Genomic DNA, 24,888 nt, shown 5'->3' on the forward strand with positions numbered 1-24,888 from the left:
CAATTACATATGTTAGATTATATGATATCATTCCACATCCCTTGAATGATCCCAATTTCTTTAAAAACACACTTTTTTTCTTTGTGTTTCAGTTTGGGTAATTTCTGATTACCTACCAACAAGTTCACAGATTCTTCCTTTTACTGTGACAATTCTACTGATAGGTCAGCCAATAGGAGGGGATTCTTTATCTTAGTTACCTGATCATCCTCATCACCATTACTATCAGCAGCAGCAGCAGCATTTTCCCCAATTGACTATATTATATAATTAAAATTGAAATGCATTGGAAGTTCATGAAGAAAATTTATACTTTTACTCAGATAGAAACCTGACATCAGGTATGTCAGATTTTTTTCAATAGATACTTTTCTGCCTGCTTAGTATCTCAGCATTTATGTACAGAAATTATTTGGATAGCTGTTATTTTTAACTAGATAATACTCATACTTTTACAAATGAATGTGCATATCTTTTAGTGTACACATACTTTAACAAATACACTGGAGGAATGGAATTTATATAACTTAAATACCCCTGCCATTCACTAGAGTAATGCCCAGCTTACACTGGCATTCCTATTAATGACATATAGACTCAAGACTTTTTCTCATATAGCATGGCAACCTACTTACAGCCAAGAATCTTTCTTGTTCTAATTTTTCTATTAACTGTTATTTCAATGTTTATTCAAGCTAGAGAATACTAAACATGAGTAATATTATTGAATAAAAGATTTTTTTAATTCTATAGAGGTTTACAATTATCAAAATTTGCACATATATGATTTCATATAATCCCATGTGTTGTGCTGTACTTAGTTGCCCAGTTGTGTCTGGCTCTTTGTGACCCCGTGGACTGCAGCCCACCAGGCTCTTCTGTCCTTGGGGATTCTCCAGGCAAAAATCCTGGACTGGGTTGCCATTCCCTCCTCCAGAGGATCTTCCCAAACCAGGTATCAAAACCAGGTTAGATTGGAGGCTGATTCTTTACCAGCTGAACCACTAGGGATGTCCAAGAATACTGGATAGGGTAGCATATCCCTTCTCCAAGGGATCTTCCCAAATCAGGAATCAAACCAGGGTCTCCTGACTTGCATGCAGATTCTTTACCAGCTGAGCTACCAAGAAAGCCCATATAATCCCATAATAGTCGGACACAACTGAGCGACTTCACTTTCACTTTCTTTTACCTTTATATTGCTCCTCTCCTCTTCCCTCTCCATATTCACTTCAGTTCAGTAGCTCAGTCGTGTCTGACTCTTTGCGACCCATGAACTGCAGCACGCCAGGTCTCCCTGTCCATCACCAACTCCCGGAGTCCACCCAAACCCATGTCCATTGAGTCGGTGATGCCATCCAACCATCTCATCCTCTGTCGTCCCCTTCTCCTCCTGCCTTCAATCTTTCCCAGCATCAGGGTCTTTTCAGATAAGTCAGCTTTTCGCATCAGGTGGCCAAAGTACTGGAGTTCAGCTTCAACATCAGTCCTTCCAATGAACACCCAGGACTGATCTCCTTTAGGTGAACTGGTTGGATCTCCTTGCAGTCCAAGGGACTATCAAGAGTCTTCTCCAACACTACAGTTCAAAAGCATCACTTCTTCGGCACTCAGCTTTCTTTATAGTCCAACTCTCACATCCATACATGACCACTGGAAAAACCATAGCCTTGACTAGACGGACCTTTGTTGGCAAAGTAATGTCTCTGCTTTTTAATATGTTGTCTAGGTTGGTCATAACTTTCCTTCCAAAGAGTAAGCGTCTTTTAATTTCATGGCTGCAATCACCATCTTCAGTGATTTTGGAGCCCCCCAAAATAAAGTCTGACACTGTTTCCACTGTTCCCCATTTATTTGCCATGAAGTGATGGGACCGGGTGCCATGATCTTAGTTTTCGGAATGTTGAGCTTTAAGCCAACTTTTTAAAGAAAAAGCCAACTTTTTAAAGAACTCTTTAGTTCTTCTTCACTTTCTGCCATAAGGGTGGTGTCATCTGCATATGGATATGCATATGGAACCAGTTTCTCCATATTGGTAACCACTAATTTATTCTATCTATGAGTCTGCTTCTTTTTTATTTTATTCACTAGTTTGTATTTTTTTAGATTCCACATATGTGATACCTGTCCTTCACTGTCTCCTCAGTGACAGTTAATTCAAACTCATGTCCATTGAGTCAGTGATACAATCCAACCATCTCATCATCTGTAGCCCTCTTTTTCTCCTGCCCCCAATCTTTCCTAGCATCAGGATTTTTCCAATGAGTAAACTCTTCATATCAGGTGACCAAAGTATCAGAGCTTCAGCTTCAGTATCAGTCCTTCCAGTGAATATTCAAGGTTGATCTCCTTTAGGATTGACTGGTTTAATCTCCTTCCTGTCCAAGGGACTCTCAAGAGTCTTCTGCAGAAGTGAGTTTGAAAGCTATCAATTCATTACTCAGCCTTCTTTCTGGTCCACCTCTAATATCCACACATGACTACTGGAAAAACCATAGCTTTGACAATAGGGACTTTTGTCAGCCAAGTGACATTCTCTGCTTTTTAATATGCTGCTTAGGTTTGTCATAACTTTTCTTCCAAGGAGCAAGTGTTTTAATTTCATGGCTGAAGTTACCTTCTGCCATGATTTTGGAGCCCAAGAAAGTAAATCTCTCACTGTTTCCATTGTTTCTCCATCTATCTGCCATGAAGTGATGGGACTGGATGCCATGATTTTCGTCTTCTGAGTGTTGAGTTTTAGGCCAATTTTTTCACTCTCCTCTTTCACTTTCATCAAGAGTATCTTTGTTCTTCTTTGCTTTCTGCCATAAGGGTGGTGTCATCTGCATATCTGAGGTTTTGATATTTCTCCTAGCAAGCTTAATTCCAGCTTGTGCTTCATCCAGCCCATCATTTCACATGATGTACTCTGCATATAAGTTAAATAAGCAGGGTGACAATATACAGCCTTGACGTACTCCTTTCCTAATTTGGAACTAGTCTGTAGTTGCATGTCGAATTCTAATGTTTTGCATTAACGTATCCCTAATTCCACTCAATAAGGACTTTCCTGAAGCTCAAATAATTAAGAATCCGCCTACAATACAGGAGACCCGGCTTTGATCTCTGGGTCAGGAAGATCCTCTGGAGAAGGGATGGTAATCCATTCCAGTATTCTTGCTTGGAGAATCCCATAGACAGAGAAGACTGAAGGGCTACAGTTCATGGGGTCACAAAGAGTTGGACATGACTGAGAGACTAACACTTAATTTCATTCAATGACTGAGATATTAGATCTCTTATTCCAAATGCTTGTTAAACTGCTTGAAATCAACCATTCTTGCATAAAATTTTTGTCTTAAAATGAAAACTGCCATCATCTTGATACTGTTCCTATCGATGCACATTCTTTTGCTTCCCTTCTTTGTTTTTGTAATTATGAAATTTTTACTAATTCTGGTTATAATCTTGTAGTACTCTTTTCCCCTCACTTCCCACCTAGCCCACATACATGTACCTGAAATGATAGTGTGATAAAAATAATTTACTTTAAAATTGTAATATTTGGTTTCTTGGAATCTGCCAACTTATTGCAATGCAAGTCATAGAGTACTTACCTTAATAGTTTCTATTTGACTACATGGGTCAAAGAAATTGAACGACATTTTCTGTTAAACAATAAAAGAGAACTTTTTAGGGACTCAATGCATAAATAAAGAAGCAATAGACCCATTCCCTGCCTCATCGCCTGCCTTTTGTTTCAGTAGCAGGGTTTTCCAACAGTAGCATGATCTTCTTTGAGTAAAGGCTAATAACATTGGGTATGATAGTAGAGTTGCTTTTGTAAATGTGAACAAAGTTAAGACAAAGAGTTGAATCATGTATCACGTGTATCATCCAAATAAAGCAATTTCATGACCATGGCCAGTAACTCTTACAGTCATTTCTGACCATACTTTTTATTGCAGTCAGTAGAAATTCATATTTTCTAAGATGACCATAATAATTTCTTCCATCTGGCCAGCCAGTCTTTCTGCAATATAATCTTGCTACTTCATCATGTGGGGGAATCTAATTTTCTTCTGCTTGAATCTGAGCTGCCTTCAGTGGCAAACTTGCTTGTTATTGAGTGCAGTGGAAGTGATGCTACATGAATCTCTAGGCTGAGTTTTATTTATTATTTTTTTTTTTTTAGGCTGAGTTTTAAAAGCTTTGCTCTTTCTGTTTTAGTTTCTTGGAATGCTGACTCTACAAGTAATATCTCTCTAGACACCTTTTCTTGGTACCCATCTGCAATTGCAAGATAAATCTCAGTCACATGGAGAGACCAGTGGTTGGTCCTCTTGGTAAATGTCCAGCCTTTGAAGTATCTCACCCAGTTGCCTGATATAGAGTGAGAAAACCTCCAGATAATTCCTGTTCACACCTATTTTCTCAGGAATTCAGGCATTCCCACCTGAGACTTTATACCCTATGAAGCAGAGATATGTCATCCATGTAGAATTCTTGACCTACAGAATCTGTGATAAAAATAAAATTTATACCACTCAATTTGTTGGTTGGTCAGTCATAAATACATGGAGAAAAGCAAAAGGCCTGAGCCTTAGGAGCCCATCTCCACAATTTTATTTTATATAAGAGATTAACTTATTTCTTATTGGCTAGTTTAACCCTAAGACCTGTGTATTTGAAGCAGAAACCACTTTTAATTGACTCAAATGATGTATCTTGCTTAGCAAAACAAAAGACAGACACTTTTGCCGGCCTATCACGTGTGATACCTAAAAGACAGCACTGTATTTTTTCTCATCTTCAGAAGCACAATAATCACAAAAAGTATTTAGACAATTTTATAAATGATAGAGTTTGGTAAAATTTATAGAATGATTCATCGACCAGTCCCTTCACTTAGGTGTTATTACCATTAATAGATAGAACTGACAGGCTATCTCTTTCTTTCCAATCTCTTTTCCAATCCCATTTTTAGTGCTCTAGATCAAGCCTCCATTACCTCACTGGCACTATTGCAGTAGCCTTTTAAGAGTCTTCCAAACTCTCATCTTCCTCCAGTGCAATTCATCCTGCACACTACTCTTAAAGATAACTACTTCACTCAGTTTATGGTTAACCCTTTCTCTTGCTTACAGTTCTTTCTGTTCCATGTTGGAGTCTCCTACGGAAGAACTCTGATTCGTTAAATGAAACTTATGGAAATTTAAACCATTCCTTTCTTCTCTCATCTGGTTCTAGAATATTAAAACCATGATTCCTAAATAATCTCTAAGAATTCAGCTCAAATCCCTGTAAGAGACAAATATTACATTCCCTCTTTAGATGTATGAAAAGAAAAAAAAAAAAAACTCAAAGTTCAAAAGAAGAGTAATATGAAAATAAAAACATTGTCATCAAATGATGTAAATTTAGACTCACTGCCACAGAGAGAAAAAAATTTTAGGAACATGTTTTTCCTAGTTATATTTCTAAATTAATAATAGTTCAGAATAGATTAATTTTGATAATTTTTATACTGCATGTAAATTGAATTATACTATAGATGCTTTTCTATATATTTTTCTCAATTGTGTGTGTGTGAGATCCATAAGTGTAAATTATTCATCCTAACTCCTTTATATCTTAAGAGAGCAAACTACTGCTCTCAGGCCAGATCTGTTTTGCTGTTTGCAGTTATTTAATTTATCTAATCGTTTGATGAAATACAGTTATTTACAGGTGTACAACATAGTGATTCAATATTTTTATAAATTGTATTCATATAAAGTTTATAAAAAGGATGGCTTTATTTCCCTGTGCTGTCCAATATGTCTTTGCCACTTATTTATTTTATGCATAGTAATTTTTATCTAATTCCCTATGCCTATATTGTTCTTCTCCCTTTCCCTCTCCCCAATGATAACCATAGTTTTTTCCTTACATCTGTCTATTTCTGTTTTGTTATATATATTGATTTAAAATTTTTTTCCATATATAGATGATAGGGTAGAGTATTGTCTTTGTCTTCTTATTTCACTATACATAATACTATCTAACTCCATCTGCATTGTTGCAAAAGGCATAATTTTATTCTTTTTATGGTGCTTTTTAGTCACTAAGTCACATCTGACTCTTTTGCTACCCCCACGGACTGTAGCCCACCAGGCTCCTCTGTCCATTGAATTTTCGAGGCAAGAATACTGGCTGCTGCTGCTGTTGCTGCTGCTGCTAAGTCACTTCAGTCGTGTCCAACTCTGCGCAACCCCATAGACGGCAGCCCAGCAGGCTCCCCCATCCCTGGGATTCTCCAGGCAAGAACACTGGAGTGGGTTGCCATTTCCTTCTCCAATGCATGAAAGTGAAAGTGAAAGTGAAGTTGCTCAGTCGTGTCCGACTCTTAGCGACCCCATGGACTGCAGCCTACCAGGCTCCTCCGTCCATGGGATTTTCCAGGCAAGAGTACTGGAGTGTGTTGCCATTTCCTTCTCCAGTGTATCTTCCCAACCCAGGGATCCCACCCAGGTCTTCTGCATTGCAGAAAGATTCTTTACCTACTGAGCCACCAGATCTTTTGTATTCTTTTTATGGCTGTGTGATATTCCATTGTGTATATATACCAATTTTCTTTATCCTTTCATCTGTGGATAGGCACTTAGGTTGCTTCCATATCTTGGCTATTATAAATAATGCTGCTATAAATATTGGGTACCTGTATCTTTTAAAGTTAGTGTTTTAATTTTCTTTGAATATATACCCGAGATTGAGATGACTGGGTCATATGGTAGTCCTAGTTTTAGCTTTTGAGGAAACTCCATACTGCATTTCACAGTGGCTGCATCAATTCACATTACTAGCAGCAATGTACTAGGGCTCCCTTTTCTCTACATCCTCATCAACGTTGGTTATTTGTTTTTGATGATAGCCATTCTAACAAACATGAGGTGATGTCTTACTTTAATTTCCACTTATCTGAGGATAAATGATATGGAGCATTTTTGATGTGCTTGTCAGGTATCTGTATATCTTCTCTGGAAAGTTGTCAATGTAGGTTTTTAAGCCATCTTAATTGAGTTTTTGGTTTTCTGATATTGCATTGTTTAACTTATGTACTTTGAACATTAACTCTTTATTGGTCATATTATTTATAAATATTTTCTCTTTTTCAGTAGGTTGTCTTTATATTTTGTCAAAGATTTTCTTTCCTGTAAGAAAATTTTAAGTTTAGTTGGGTCACCTCTGTTTGCTTTTTGCTTTTGTTCCTCGTGCCTCAGGAGTTGATCCAAAAACTCCTGGTAAGATTTCTATCAGGAAGTGTTCTCCGTATGTGTACTTCTAGGAGTTTCATGGTTTCTGGTCTTACATTTAGGTCTTTAATTCATTTTGAATTTAAATGTGTATTTAATGTGAGAAAACATTCTGATTTCATTCTTCTACGTGTAGCTATCCAGTTCTCTTGGCACCAGTATTTGAAGAGACTGTCTTTCCCAACTGCGTATTCTTGCCTCCATTGTCATAGATTAAATGACCATAAGTAGGTTTATTTCTGAGCTCTCTATTCTGCTCCATTGATCTATATCTGTTTTTGTACCAATGCCATGCTATTTTGATTACTATACTATGTAGTATAGCCTAAAGTCAGAGAAAGTTCGGAGAACATGACACCACTAATTTTGTCCTTTTTTCTCAAAACTACTTTGACAACTTAGAGACTTTTGTAGCTCCATATAAGTTTTATGATTATTTGTTCTAGTTCTGTGAAAAATATCATGGGTATTTTGATAGGAATTTCATTAAATCTGTAGATTGCTTTGGATAATATGGATATTTAATCATTTTAATTATTCAAGTCTTTGAATATGTGATATCTTTGCATCTGTTTGTATCATCTTCTATTTCCTTTATCAGTGTTTTATAGTTTTTAGAACATAGACCTTTCACTTCCTCGGTTAAGTTTATTCCTAGTTATTTTATTGTTTTTGATGAGATTGTAAATAGGATTGTTTTCTTCCTTTCTTTTTCTGATAATTTATTATTAATATAGAAAAAAACAGATATCTGCATATTCATCTTTTATCCTGCAAATTTACTGGATGCAATTACTAGTTTTAACAGTTTTGTGTGGAGACTTTATTTTATTTTTTTATATTATTTTTTTTAATTTTATTTAATTTTTAAACTTTACAATATTGTATTAGTTTTGCCAAACATCAAAATGAATCCACCACAGGAGACTTTAGAGTTTTCTATATATTGTATCATTTCATCCATGAATAGTGACAGTTTTATTTCTTCCCATCCAATTTGATATCTTCTGCTTCTTTTCCTTGTTCTATTGCTGTGGCTATGTCTTCCAATACTATGTTAAATAAAACTGGATAGACAGAATATTCTTGACTTATTCTTGATTTTACAGGAAAGGCTTTCAAGTTTTCACCATTTATGTTAGCTATGGGTTTGTCTTAAGTAGCCTTTATTGTGTTGAGGAACATTCTCTCTATGCCAACTTTGAGTTTGTATCATGAGCAGATGTTGAATTTTGGTCTACTGTTTTTTATGCCTCAATTGAGAAACGTATGTGATTTTTATCCTTTTAGTTAAAGTAGTATATCACATTGATTTTTTCTTTTTGTGTGTGGATACTGAATCATCATTTCATATTCAGAATAAATCCCACTTGATCGTGGCATATGATCCTTTTTACATATTGTTGTGCCGGGAGCAGGAGCTCCACCGTGGCAAAGGTCATGAGGAAGGAGGCTCGGCATACGCAAAGGCGGGATCGAGCTCAGGAGTCCCCCTGGAAATTCTCGAGCATCTACCCCCAAAACCAGAGTCTGCCTACTTTCTGCTTTGTGCTTTCACCTACACCTCTGAATTTATGGGGGGCTGTCCCCCACTATCTCTCTCTGAAAAAAGAGTTAGCTTACAGCTCCAGTTAATAATTCCTGGGTGTGACAGTGTTTCAACCTACAAACTCCTTTGGAAATCCTCTAGGCTGCCTGAATAGGTTTTTCTGGCCACATGTGATTGTTCAGAGCCTCCCAACTGTGAGAGGCAGGAGATGTTCTAAACTGTCTAAACACAGATTCCTTTGAGTAGTTAAAAGATTGATTAGAAATTGTATTGGTGAAGGGTTTTTCACTTGTTAGGCCAATGTTTGCTGCTAAGTTTCCATATCCCTTACCTGCTGTGTCCCTGGCAGTGTATTGATTAATATGATTGGTGTAAGTAGTAGCTTTAATGTTTGTAACCTTGGACCCTTGAGTTAATTCTTTTCTTGATTGAGCACGCCACACCTTTGCCCTATAGGAATGCAACTTTATCTAATGCTTTTGGAGGGTGGCTCCTGACCAATCACCTTTAGAAAAAAATAAGTTTCTTAAAATGTTAACAGGCCTCCTGGCCAGAAGATGATATAAATCACCTAAACTTTTGCATATGATAAGTTTGAAAGCCTGGCTTCGATTAGGATCAGGAACTGCTGTCCTTGCATGACTCTACCCCTTGCCCCATTATCCTCTATGCACAACTTAAGGTATAAAAACTACTTTGGAAAATAAAGTGCGGGCCTTGTCCACCGAAACTTGGTCTCCGCATGTTGTTCTTTCTCTCACCTTCTGGCTGAATTATTCAGCCTCTTTTCTCCACTGAATTTCCTCACTGAGCTATCCTCATTCTATTACTCTTTATATCCTTATTTAACATTTAAGTAAGCTGTTGTTTCCTGATCGCCGATGCCGTCTCTCCTTCGAATACCCTGGATCAGCTGGGGCTGGACCCTGGCATTGTTGAATTCTGTTTTCATTGTTTTTTTTTTTAATATATTTTTGTCTTCTAATCTTTGTAACAGCTTAAGAAGCTGGTCCTCACCTTTAGTATATTAATTGCCTTTACTAGTGTGGTTTTTCCTTTCCTATAGGTACTTACTTCCTGTTATAACCTTTTCTCTTCCACTTAAACCATTTAGAATTTGTTTAGGGTAGATTTAGTATTGATGGACTCTATTTTTTGCTTACCTGAGTTGTTCAGCTTTCCTTAAATTCTAAATGATAATCTTGCTGAGTAGAGTATCCTGGGTTGCAGATTTTTCCCTTTTAGTACTTTCAATATATAATACCATCTCTTCTGTCAAGAAGAATTTCTGCAGAAAAATCAGCTGATAACCTCATGGAATTTCCTTGTATGTGACTCTTTGCTTCTCTCTTATTTCTTTTAGAATTCTCTCTTTAACTTTTGCCATTTTAATTATGGTATGTCTTGGTGCTTGTCTGTTTGGGTTTATCTTCTTTGGGACCCTCTGTATTTATTTTACCTGGATATCTGTTTTGGTGAGGCTTGGAAAGTCTTCAGTACTTTAATCAAATACATTTTCAACCCCTTTTTTCTTTCTCTTCTTCTGGGATCCCTATAGTATGGATGTTGGTACACTTGATTTGTCTCAGTGTTCCCTTAAACTATTCTCATTTTTATTCGTTTTTATTTTGCTGTTATGATTGAATGATTTTCATTATTTTATCTTTTATATCACTTACTTGTTTCTGTGTCATTTAGTCTGCTGTTCATACTTCCAAGTGCATTTTTTGTTTCAGTTACTGTATTCTTCAACTCTGACTGATTCTCTTTCATATTTTGTTGTTCCTTGTTAAAATTCTCACTGTAGTGAGACCACTATATGATTTCTAACTGCTAATACCCAGGCAAGTTTCATATTTTTGGACCATCCTATTGTACTATTTTCTAATACTTCTCACACTTTGGCACACACAAAATAGTACTTGTATAACCCACTTGGATAAAGCTACAAAGACAGTAAAGGAAGACATCTTAGAGCACATAGTATAATACCCATATTCATCAGCAATTTTTCTGAGACCAAAGGTATCATAAAACAATTCTGGTTTATATTTATTCAGAAGTGTGACTTTGGGCAGTGAAGTCTCTAGCATATTAGAGGAGAGAGGCTATATGTTTCCTCCTTGCAACCAAAATTTGAATGAACTAAGGTTTCCATTGATGTAAGATCAACATTTGCATTTATTATGCTACAAAAATATTCTATTCTCTGACTTGCACATTTCCTGAGGTTAATTTTATGTTTGTCAAGATAAGAGATGACAGATTTTTGCAGTTGAAAGAAACATCACTGACCCTCTAATAGAAAAGTTGAATGCTTCCAAAGTTGCCTAACTATTTAGTGGGGACAAAATAAAAAGACCAAGAACTAAAATGCATGTCAGAATCTTTGAACCCCAATCTTTTCAATGTATATTATAGAGTATGAGTTTTGCTAGTTCAAAAAAATACTAGTATTAAGTATTACATTAGTATTATAAAAAATACTACTAGTATTAAGTAGTCTTCATGGTGCATCATTTGAGATGATAGCTAATGTCAGTGTTTATACTGCATTTTTAGAATTTCTGATTAAAGTTCAGAGCCTATTCCTGCTTCAGGAGCAGGCTGGTTTCAACTTAAATCATGGATGTTTGATTAGGGAAAGCATATGTAAGTACTCGACACTTTTTAAATACCACGTTTTCCTTTCCTAAAGCAATCTTCTGGTACAAATGTAGCTGAAGCTGCTACAACTGTTTTAGGCTAGAATTTATTAGACTTAAGAACTCTTTCATTACCTCCCAGGAGGCCACTGAGGTTGCTAGTAATTGTAGAGAACAGATTTACCCTGAATCAAAATTTGGATGTATTTAAAATTCATTGTAAAATGATACTGCGTTTTAGAGGTTGAGGGACTCTAACTGCTAAATCTGGTTAATTATAATAGCCCACAGTCTTCCCAAGCTATCCTACAATTAACATCTCTTTCTTGGCTTTGCAAGTACTGGATGGTTAAATTATGTTTATTTTGTGATTGCTTTGCAGCGGCAGAAGGCTCTTGCACTTATGCCAAAGTTTAGTTTGAATGTTGAGATTGGTGACAACAGATTACGCTAAGAGGGTTTGAAAAACTTTATTACTCTCCTATGCAGGTGTCTGGGGGAGAATAGAACAGGCTCCCAAGTAAGTTCAGAAATGGCCTGAGAAGTGAGAGAATAGCACTGAAACATGTATATTATCATATGTGAAATAGATCGCCAGTCCAGGTTCAATGCATGAGACAGGGTGTTCAGGGCTGGTGCACTGGGATGGCCCTGAGGGTTGGGATGGGGAGGGAGGTGGGAGGGGGGTTCAGGATGGGGAACACATGTACGGCCATGGCTGATTCATGTCAATGTATGGCAAAAACCACTACAATATTGTAAAGTAATTAGCCTCCAGTTAAAATAAATAAATTTTTAAAAAATTAAGAAATGGCATGAGAGAACAGAAATAGGAGATTGGCTTGATTTTTATTGTAACTAGGATGTAAAGCAAGCTGAGGTTTCCTGCATGTGGCACAGGCCTTAATTGGTTTGAACTTCCCATCAGGGCCAAAGGAGTAGCACCTTAACTTTCTTATCAGCTTGCCTAGATGTGGGACAGAAGAGGAAGGGATCACCAGTGGGACTTGAAATGTGCCTGCAGGCAAGCATCAAAAATGGAGTCAGACTATATCAATTTCATAACTTTTAAGTGATCACCAATACATTTAGTACTAACTGTACTAGTATGACTATTAAGATGAAAAGAACTTACGGAGAAATACATTCTTTATCAATTCTGGCTAACCATATTAGAAGTACCAGAATATATTTTTGGTTCTTTTTCACAAGGTTGTGAAGCAGAGAGCAGTGTCATCCTTAGACAGGGCCAGGTTGGCCCCTGCCCCAGCCCTGTGCTTTAAAGTGCCTTCCTCGTTGAGTCCCTCCTGGCACCTTGGATTGGCCTTGATCAGCAGTGCTATCTATGCAGCAAATCCCAGCCCAGTCCAAGGCCCATGTGTTAGAATGCTCTCCAATCCTCTACCTCAACTCCTAAAATGATTAGCTGTCTTAAGAGCTTTTGCATCTTGTCTTGTTGCCAGTATTCTTTGCTTGGAATTATGAATGTATGGATCGCTAAAATGATGCAGACCTACTGCATTTCAGTGACATGGTTTTTTACTCATGTTGGACCAAAGGACAGAAAGCTCAGGATTCTGGGCTAGTGGTTGTCCATTTCTCCATGTAGGCCTTGAGCTGTGCCTGCAGGCTCAAGGTGTCTGTCCTCTATGATCATCAGTATTGCCTCAGATCTGCAGCAGCTGGGAGTGGCAGAGGTGGAAGCCAGTGTCCTTCATCCCTGTTGCTGGCACCCAGGGGAATCACCCTACCCCTTGTGCAGGCTCTACACCATTTACAAAGCATTCTCCTGGAGCGGACTTGTCTGTCTCCTTTGAGGACTTCTGAAACCACAGCTCTACAATGTCAATGGGCCCTTTTTTTTTTAATCTCTAATCCATTTGGTGACACTGAGTGGTAAGTCTTGCCAGACACAGATGAAAGACAGGCTTTCCCTGATTAAATGTGGCCACTTGACTCTCCTGTTCTGTCTCTTTCCTTCTGGTGGCAGTGTGTGGAAGGAAGTGTTATGGTAAGCAGTGAAAAAGATCATATTCTTGGAATGTAGTGGTTATGGCTAAAGAGTTTAAGAGAAGGCATGGTTGGAACATGTTTTCTCCTTCCTTTTGGCTATAAAATTCTAAATGGAAAATTTAACAACAGAAAACTAACTTTTCTGTTCTCCTATATACTCTGAGTAAGATTTGCATTTGTGGTTTCATCAAAAAAATCAGTAACAACCTTTGAAACAGTCCTTGGAAGCCAGTATCCAAGAGTGGCGTGATGAAATGAGGGCATTTCATGATTAGAGATATTACTGGTGTTAGCTAGATGGTTTGAATTGCTTGCAAAAGCAAGGGAATCTATTTTTTTTCAAGACAGTTTCCTAAAGCTGTGGCTTCTTGAGTCAAAAGCATTGCTATCTTTTTCTTGTGGTGGTAGATACAAAATTAGTTGGAAATAACACATTGAATAATAAAAAAAATGGAAGAAATGGTTTCTGTACCTAAACAGAATGACATGGCTCCTATACTCTAAAAAGAATCTCCATATGCATGACTACACAATAAGCAAATACGTAAGTACTACTCTCTATTATTCTATAATAAATCAGTACACCTCACAAGTACCTGCTGAAACTCTGCAAAAATATTTTTCTAGGACCCCCCTGTACCTTAGAGATAATTCTAGAAAGCAACTTCTAGCAAGAGAATTTGCTTTAGCAGCTCTGTAACAACCTAGAGGGGTGGGATGGGGAGGGTGAGAAGGAGGTTCAAGATGGAGGGGACGTATGTCTGCCTATGGTTGATTCATGTTGATGTTTTGCAGAAACTAACAAAATCATCTAAAGCAATTTTCCTTCAATTAAAACATAAATAATTTTATAAAAAGAGAATGTGGTTTATAAACTAGTAAGCCTATATTGTCAATACAAAAAAGAGGAAGAGAGAAGTTATTTACTCCTGCTTAGTAAAATAATATAAAGTGAGAAGTTAGTAGAATATAAGTGATATCAAAATTTTAGTATTCCTTCAGTGGTAGCAGGGTGAAGCCCATTGTGAAACAGACACCAGAATGCTTACATTCATGTATCAAGCAGAAAGAATAACAAAATTGATATGTGACATATGTGTACAAACTTTCAGAGTCCTCATTTCTCAAGGGTCATCCTGAAAGGAAAAGATGGTATACAAGATTTATCTTCAACTCCAATGTCTTTTATTTATCACTTTTTGATAGTCTTGCATAATTTCCATGAAAAATAATTCTGCACTTTTCAACTAGGATATTTACAAAATTTTTAAACAGCATTTTACTCTGTCACTCAAGAATTTTGTGCTTTGATCCAGATGATACAAATGACATGGTTCCTAGAGTGAAAAAATAATATTAAAAATCAATAAGAGATGCACTGTTTACTGGTAGATAAAAATGGTCTAAGACATTGATATCTTTATTCTTTCAATTCTTTGTTCCCTGGAATTTTTTCTTTCTAGTATTTCTATGCAAAATTAACATCCAGAGAGTAAATAGCTAATATTAGAGGAATATTCTTGTTATTATTATTGAAATAATTGCAGATTAAATGAATAGAATAAATATATTCTTAATTATTCTCATTATCACAAATAAAATTAATCAGCCTAGTATATTAGAATAATAAAACTTACAGTAAAATTTAACTGCTATAGGAATCATTCACATGGAAATGCAAATATTTTAGCTGGTTAGATATAGAAGTGAGGCATAAAAAAAATCACACCATGATGACAGATTATGACACTAGTTGAAAAAAATTAAAGATCATAAAATCATTTTCTGATTCCTTAACCTTCTTTAAAAGAAAAAACTAAAACACATATATCACATTGTGTGATATGTATAGTATATATCACATTTATCACAGTGCTGCTTAAATCAGCCCAGAAAGAATATCTTACTACATATTCAGAAGAATAAAAATACTTTTATTACATTGTATATGCTTCCCTACTGGCTCAGATGGTAAAGAATCTTCCTGCAAGGCAGGAGACCCAGGTCAATCCCTGGATCAGGAAGACATCCTCGAGAAGAGAATGGCAACCCACTCCAGTATTATTGCCTGGAGAATTCCATGGACAGAGGAGCCTGGCTGGCCACAGGCCATGGGGTCACAAAGAGTCAGACACAACTGAGAGATTTTCACTTCACATGTATTCATTATGCAAAAATTAGGGGAAAAAATCAATAAAATAACAATAAACAAATAAAGCTAAATTTAAACCAGCCTAATCTTCCCACAACCCATTTTGTAATGCTGTACCTATTATACATGTGTATTTGATGACTAGACACATATTTATTTTGTATATTTCATTTGAGGTTGTATAACAGACATTTTTACTCATTATATTAACATATTTCCGTGTAAATTATATGTATCATTAACATCTTACATTATCACCTTCAGTGGTTTATAGAGTTGCCCTGTATAGGTGTGGTAGTATTGTTCTTCAGTCACTAAGTCATGTCTGATGCTTTGTGACCCTGTGGACTGCAGCATGCCAGGCTTCCCTGTCCTTCACTATCTCCCAAAGTTTGCTCAGATTCATATCCATTGAGTTGGTGATACTATCTAACCATCTGATCCTCTGCCATCCTCTTCTCCTTTTGCCTTTTATCTTTCAGAGCATTTGGGTCTTTTCCAATGAGTTGGTTCTTCACATCAGGTAGCCAAAATATTGGATCTTCAACATCAGTCCTTCCAATGAATACTCAGGGTAGATTTCCTTTATGATTGACCAGTTTGATCTCCTTGCTGTCCAGGGGACTTTCAAGAGTCTTCTCCAGCATCATAGTTTGAAAGCATCAGTTCTTCAGTGCTCAGCCTTCTTTACAGTTCAACTTTCACATGTGTTCATGACTACTGGAAAATGCATAGCTTGTACTATATGGATCTTTGTCCTTGCAAAGTGATGTCTCAGCTCCTTAATATGCTGTCTAGGTTTGTCATAGCTTTTCTTCCAAGTAGCAAGCATCTTTGAATTTTATGGCTGCAGTCACTGTCCGCAGTGATTTTGTAGTCCAAGAAAATAAAATCTATCACTGCTTCCACTTATTCTCCTTTATTTGCCATGAAGTTATGGATGCCATGATCTTAGTATTTTGTATGTTGAATTTTAAGCCAGCTTTTTCACTCTCCTTCTTCACCCTCATCAAGAGTCTCTTTAGTTCCTCTTTGCTTTCTGCCATTAGAATGGTATCATATGCATGTCTGAGATTGTTGATATTTCTCCCAGCACTCTTGATTGTATACCTGTATATGTGTACTATAATTGAATTATTTCCTTTTTCTGGGAAATTTGGATTATTGCCAAATAACCCTGCACTAAAGATCATGAAAATTTATCTGTGTTCACTTGTTTGATCTTTCCTTATGATAAATTCATATAAAAGAATTTGTTGGGTCAAGGGGTAAAACATTTTGAAGACTTTTGACACATATCACTACATTGTCCTCCAGAAATATTGTTTTCTGGGTTCTTTTTCAGTTGAGAGATATGATTCTTGTATGCCTAACTTACCATTTTGTTTTGTGAATAAAGCTATTTTATGATAAGCTATTTTATGTTCTAGATTTCTCACTGATTCTTTGATATTGACTTCCAAATTTTGATATATAAGTTCCTTTGTTATTTTTCATATTATCTGGAAATAAATACTAATTTATACAAAGAAAGGAAATATGCACTAAATAATTTATTAAAAATTAAACAGTTTTGAAATGAAAATAATTCAAGTTAATTTGATTTGGGGTTTTTTGTTGTTGTTGTTGTTTTTTTTTCACGTGTCTGAAATGATTTATTTTCTGGAAGGGGCAAGAAAACCCACTTTTAATTAAAAACAAAGAAACAAAAAATTCTCAGGTAGTTTGATTCAGACTGGAAATCACTGGCTTTTAACCACTCTCTTTCTTGTGTCCTCAAAGCCAGAGAATTTCTCAGTTCAGTTCAGTTCAGTCGCTCAGTCATGTCTGATTCTTTGTGACCACGTGGACTGCAGCACGCCAGGCTTCCCTGTCCATCACCAACTCCAGAGCTTGCTCAAACTCATGTAGTTTGATTTGTAAATGCCAATGTCAGTATTAAAAGTGTCTTTGGAAAAAGCTTTTATTAATGATATTCTACATTTTTCCAATTGAGTTTGTAACAGCTAGTGTTTGTAATTTTCATTCAGAAAAAGACTTGATAGTGGATATCCAACTTTTATCAAGGTTCACATTTAAAAATTCTCTATTAAGTTTTTAAATATTAACAGTAAAATATCCTAGATTTAACCAGTTCAGTCTTCTGAACCATCAAAGAGCTATGTGTCAAGGTCTTAATATTACTGAAAAGATAACTTTCTGATTCTGTTGGAGCTCATAATTTATTATTCAGTTAAAAGACAATAAACTGGAATGCAGATTTTTAACAAATATTTTTGAAAATTAATGAAAACAAAATGAGCAGATTTGAAGTTGTATTGCCATCTGTTCAGAGATCTGCTTCTGTAACACACTTCAAAACTAAATTACTAAATAATGGTTCAAATATATTCAAATTCTGGGACTTCTATTACTGGTTTTAGCTTTTTCCATTCTCAGAAGCATTTTCTAAGAAATTAGGTTACTAGGAATTACTAAGAATGGCTCAGGTTTACTGCTGGCATTTTGGTTTGAAGCAAATTTTCCTCAATAAGAACAAATTACAGTTCTACCTAATATGTGTCTTATGACAGAATATTGATAAGGTTGTTAAATAAAAATATTTTGGGGAAAATTAGATGCCTGGAACAAGCAATATTTAAACCAGCCAGATAAATTCAGGACTTCTGGTTATTTTGTGTGTCTGGTTTCAACTTTTCACATCAGAGTCAGTTAGCAACAGGACAGAAGTTCACGGTTCCTTAAGCAAGACTTCTGCTGATCCTCTTTAGCTTATTAATAGATGCAGATTAAGAGGGGTTTATGAACTTCAAGTTGCCTCTTATCCTTCCTGTGCATTCACACAAGTGAGTATGTGCACACAGATATGTACAAATGCACACACAGGCTCTACCAGACAGATCCTGTAAATCTTGTTCAAATGACCTCTAAAAGGGCACAATGATGCTTTTGCTGCCTTGAGAGAGGGCAACAAAAAGTATCCTAATTAAAGCCCATAGGAAAGACATATATGAATTGGTCCACATGATATTAGTTTTTAAAAATGGCAAACCTAAGTGAAATTGGTTAACAGACTTATACAAATGTAACATATGCAACATTTTACCGGTGATTTGGAATTTTATTAAAAGCATTGTCAATGGATGCGGGCTCAAGAGACCATTAAATGTAGTGGTTCAGTCGCTAAGTCATGTCCAACTCTTGCAACTCCATGGACTGTAGCCCGCCAAGCCCCTCTGACCGTGGGATATTCCAGGCAACATATGCAATATTTTACTGGTGATTTTGAATTTTATTAAAAGCATTGTCAATGGATGCGGGCTCAAGAGACCATTAAATGTGGTGGTTCAGTCGCTAAGTCATGTCCAACTCTTGCAACCCCCTGGACTGTAGCCCGCCAGGCCCCTCTGACCGTGGGATATTCCAGGCAAGAATATTGAAGTGGTTTGTCATTTCAAGAAAATTTATCTAATGAATATGGATTTGTTAGGTAGTTAGAATAGGAAAAAGGAGTCCAGGATGGCAGTGGCTAAAAGACAAGGAAGGGAAAATCCTGCGAAAATAGAACAAAGAAAGGTCTGAGAACCAGAGTGAGAACCTCAGGTAAAACAAACAGCACTCCTGGCTGGCTCAATTTACATAGGACAGGCCCAGGGGGAGGAGAAAAAACATATAAAAAGAGGAGCCAAAGGGCCGGGGGTCTCTTTCTCTCTCACTCTCTCTCCTCTTCGCGTGTTTTGGGTTCGGCATGCCCTTACACCTCAAGGATGTACTTTCCTTTATTTTCTAAATAAAACTGAGCTGTAACATGAAACTGTAACGCTGGTCCATCCAAGAGCTGTGACACTGGTCTGTTCAAGAGCTGTAACAGTGGCCCATCTGAGGGCTGTAACACTGGCCCGTCGCTTCAAATTTTTGTTGTGACAAGATAGAACTGAGGAAATTACACACTCCCCCGACAAATTGAAAGTTTCACAAAATTATTTCAAGATAGCTACACAAACACATGTAAACATTTAAGTTTGTAACCTTCCTACAAGCTTATTTAAAATGACTTAAAAGTATATTTAATCATTTTGACTGCATAAGAGGATGCAAAATAAGAAAAGTAATTACTGTAGATTAAATAATGGCATATGATTCATTCCCATGAATTTTGAGTGATACACTCTAAAATTTGTGTGCATAAGATTTTATATGTGTTAAATTTTCATTTGCACTGGTGACAGCAAAAGTGGTTGCCAATTCATGAGCATATTCTAGGTAATTTCCCAAACGATACACTTCTAATTACAACACTTTGTTAAATCATGTTGTGCTTGGTCCCATGGCACTCCTGCTCTGCTGGTGGCATCAGCTTGAATTACTTCATTTGCAAATGTAAGGCGGCTGTTTTATTAATGGAAACTCCTTCTGTGACATGCTAAGAGGAAAAAAAAAAAACTGATTCACAAAAGAAGTAAAATTTCATGACAAAATATTTTGACAGAGTGAAGAATAGAAAAGTAAAGGTATAATAGGAAAACTCTTCACTCTTGTAGCCTCTCTTGTAGTTACTCTATCACAGTAATATTGAACATTAATACTTTTAGAAACTCATTTCTTTTTAATGTTGAAAGAGTAAGCCAACTAAAGATATTTTCCCACTAGGTAGCCCTGTGGTTAGTGTGTGTGTGTGTGTGTGTGTGTATGATTAAAGTGAAGGGTGAATACATCCAATCAAGCTTTTCTGGATAAGCAAAGATGCAAGAAACTGGGCTCATAATAATAATTTCTCCTGTAAATACCTTTCTGAAGGTTGGGTCTGTCAAGTTTTTCCTAGAGCACAGAGTGCCTCATTCCTGATCTCCACCCTGAATTTCTTTCAGAGTGTGTTAAAGTCAGCTAGGACAGTGGCTAGTGAGTTCATTCTTGCAGAACTTTGTGTGTGTTAAGTCGATTCAGTCATGTCTGACTCTTTGTGACCCAGTGGACTATAGCCTGCCAGGCTCCTCTGTCCATGGGATTCTCCAGGCAAGGATATCACAGTGGACTGCCATTCCATCCTCCAAGGAACCTTCCCAACCCAGGAATCGAACCTGCCTCTCTTATGTCTCCTGCATTGGCAGGTATGTTCTTTTCCACTAGGGCCTGCTTGGAAGTGGTAAAACACATACATACAATGAGTTCATTCTTGCAGAACCAGATGACAAATGATAATTTTTAGTTGGTAAACATCTACTACTTACAAGCTCTATCCCTTATTTGTAGTACATCCTTGAGAAAGCTACTGATCCTCTTTATGTTGCAACTTCTCATCCATAAAGTGGAAAAAATAAATTTATTATATCATATAGTTGTGAAGATTAAATGAGATAATACAAGTAACTAGAAAAAAAAATCAAAGAGGAAAACATGATCAATAAAATATATTCAGTGTTCTTCTAAAGTTCCTGCTGTTATGTGCTGACCCAGTTTGATTGCCTCTGGAGCAAGAACAAATGTGTGAGTTACATGAGGATGCAAACATGCTCTCTGAAAGGTCACTGAAATATTGCCCAAGTGACCATGTGATCTGAAGAGAAATAGGGCTTTATGGGATGTGGTTTTTGCAATGTTGACTCTTACAGCAGGTTTAAATCTCCTTCCAGACAGAATCATATGTTTCTGGATTTAGGAAGCAAGAGATGGCAAGTGCCATACTGTTCTAGTTAGTGAGGAGTGGTGTACATTTTCTTAGCTCTCCTACATCTCAAGTCAACAATAGATTGTGTCAGCACTTCACGAAACAGAAATTTTTCCTAAGGAAGAAAAAACTATGGTATAGTAAATTATGTATTAGCAGAAAGGCATAAGTCGTAGTCTTGGGAATGGTATTCCTGAAACCTCTCCCAATTTTCTTTTTTTATAAAATATAAAATAACACTAAAGAATAGAAAGATGAGAGTTCAAATTAAGCTGTCTGCATGGAGCCCATGAGAGCACTAGATATAGGTCAACTTGAAAACTTCAGAGAATAGAGATAAGAATTTCAAACCAGCCTTTGGTTAAAATCATGATATGAATGATACTTAACATTTAGACTTTGCATAATGAAGTACCCCTTTTGTAATTCTTTTTTAGTATCCAGAACCCTAAAGTATCATTTATCTAAAAGTCACAATATTAAAATGGATATTGAATAAATGACTGAAGTTAGGAAAATGTAAACAGATTATATAGAGGCCATTTATTTTGGCCACTGATAATAAAAGAAATAAAGGACAAAATAGAATAAAATAAAAATGTTCAAGTGGCCAAAATTGTTTTTCATAATGCTCATAGGACATTCACCTGACAGTCATAAAAGCTTAGAACCATTCAACTCAGGCAAATAAAGTACAAATTTATGTTACAAAGGAAGGGTTATGGCACTTTTTTTTTCCTCAGTAGAGAAGTGGAGCTTCTGGTGAAATCTCCATCAAGAAATTACTCCTGAATACAACCCTCATCCATTTTAACAGAGTGTACAAATCAAGGATGGTACATAGACACAAAAATAAATCATTTCCAAGAAGTAAAGACAGAAGGCTGACTATTACTATTAGTTTTTCTTTTGTTCAGAATTGAAAGTGTTAAGGACTCTTACTTAAAAAGAGCAAGTAAATAAAGATTTTAAAAATTGACCAATAGTCATACCCTTTGAGTCCTTGCTGGACAAAACATCAAAGCATAGGAAAAATTATTTGGACGATAGACATTTATGTTAGCTGGGAGTGTTTTTTTTTTTTTTTTCAGGTAATCATGGAACAAAATATTTATGTAAGAATATCTGGCTCATATATATAAATATTTCAAGTTAACTATATATTTAACCAGCATCTTAGAATGTAGTTTCAAAAATTCTTAAAGTCATATGATGTTGATGAAGTTATCATTAGCTAATCTGGACATTATATCTAGAGTGGATAAAAACAGGCAAACAATATGCTTTATATAATATTTCTTAATAAAGCTTATTTCCATATATAGGTGCTAGCATTTTTTTTTTTTTTTTTGCCATTTTGAAAAAGGACTCATTACTTAAAAGGACTCATTATTTTGATTTAAGAGGTCTGCTACCTCCTAAATAAGTACTCTGAATAACTACTGAAAATGGAGGTGGGGCCTTTTAGTGGTGAGTACAAAGACATCTCTATAAGTGGCCACTGACATTGAAGGAGGAAAGATGAGAGGCAAGAGAAATTATACAAACTCAAAACATGGCAGGATGGGGACATTAAATGTTGAGGCCAACATTTCATGTGTACAGCAGTTCCTGAAGACATCAGACTGAGCATCACTCAATCACTAGGAAACATTTTAAATAATATCGGGACAGTCTATTCATCATGAAGACAAAGAACATACACAAAACTATAACATGATAGAAATGAGTTGGCACGTTGTTGTTTACAGGTCAGTTAGAAGAAATAAAGCAATGACTTGGAAACTACAAATTACCAAAATTCAACCAAGATGAACAATGCCATCTGCATTGCTGTATATTCATCAAGAAAAACTAAATTGTGTTTAAAGGACCCCAGAGAGAAATCTCCAAATACAGCTGATTTCACAAGGGAATTTTACCAAAGATTTAAAGAATTACTGCCAAATTAACACCTATTCCTTAAGAAAATAGAAGAGGATGGAACACTTCCCAACATATTTTATGAAGCCAACACCCTAACAGCAAAATCAGACAAAACGGTGAAAGCATTTACACAAACATACACAAAGCACCAGTAACCACAGAACAATATCTTTCATGAATTAAAACCAAAATACTTGACAAAATAGTATAAATCCAGTGAGATTTATGAAAATATTAAAATGTATAAAATTAATACCAAATATTATAAACCCAATGATGTATGAAAATATTTAATATTAAAATATTAAATCACTACAACAAAGTGATTTACTCCAGCAGGCAATACTGGTTCAATTCTAGAAAACCAATTAATGTAATCTACCACATTCAGAAAGAAAAAAATCATATGATCATATGCATTTATTCAGAAAAATAATTTCACAAAATTTAGTACCCATTCATGGTAAAAAGAAAAGGAAAAAACCTTCAGGAAATGGCAACCCACTCCAGTGTTCTTGCCTGGAGAATGCCAGGGATGGGGGAGCCTGGTGGGTTGCCGTCTATGGGATCGCACAGAGTCGGACACGACTGAAGCGACGCAGCAGCAGCAAACTAAGAACAGAGGAGAATTTCTTCAATCTCATAAAGAGCATGTATATAAAAACTATAGCTAGCAGCACACTTAATATTGAAAAACTGAATTATTTCCCTTTAAGATTAAGACAAAGCTATCCACTCTCACCATTCTTCAGCATAGAGCTAGAATTTCAAGCCAGTGCAGTAATGTAAGGAAAATAAATTAAAGCCAATAAAATATAGCTAATGTTTTATAATAAATGTTAAAAATGAAGTATAACCTGTAAAAATTAGAAATCACTTTGTTGTATCCCGTTTGACTCAGATGGTAAAGAATCTACCTGCAATGAGGGAAACCTAGGCTTGATCCTGAGGTTGGGAAGATCCCCTGGAGGAGGGCACCCCACTCCAGTATTCTTGCTTGGAGAATCCCCGTTGACAGAGGATCCTGGCAGACTAATAGTCCATGGAGTCCCAGAGAGTCGGACATGACTGAGCGACTAAGCACACAGCACAATATTTTATATATATATTCTTCAGCGATCAATGCAAAGAAATAGAGGGAAACAACAGAATGGGAAAGACTAGGGATCTCTTCAAGAAAATCAGAGATACCAAAGGAACATTTCATGTGAAGATGAGCTCGATAAAGGACAGAAATGGTATGGACTTAACAGAAGCAGAAGATATTAAGAAGAAATGGCAAGAATACACAGAAGAACTGTACAAAAAAGATCTTAATGACCCAGATAATCACGATGGTGTGATCACTGACCTAGAGCCAGACATCCTGGAATGTGAAGTCAAGTGGGCCTTAGAAAGCATCACTACGAACAAAGCTAGTGGAGGTGATGAAATTCCAGTGGAGCTATTTCAAATCCTGAAAGAGGATGCTGTGAAAATGCTGCACTCAATATGCCAGCAAATTTGGAAAACTCAGCAGTGGCCACAGGACGGGAAAAGGTCAGTTTTCATTCCAATCCCAAAGAAAGGCAATGCCAAAGAATGCTCATACTACCACACAATTGCACTCATCTCACACGCTAGTAAAGTAATGCTCAAAATTCTCCAAGCCAGGCTTCAGC

This window comes from Bison bison, unplaced genomic scaffold, assembly GCF_000754665.1.
Source record: "Bison bison bison isolate TAMUID 2011002044 unplaced genomic scaffold, Bison_UMD1.0 scf7180017864254, whole genome shotgun sequence".
NCBI classification, from domain to species: domain Eukaryota; kingdom Metazoa; phylum Chordata; class Mammalia; order Artiodactyla; family Bovidae; genus Bison; species Bison bison.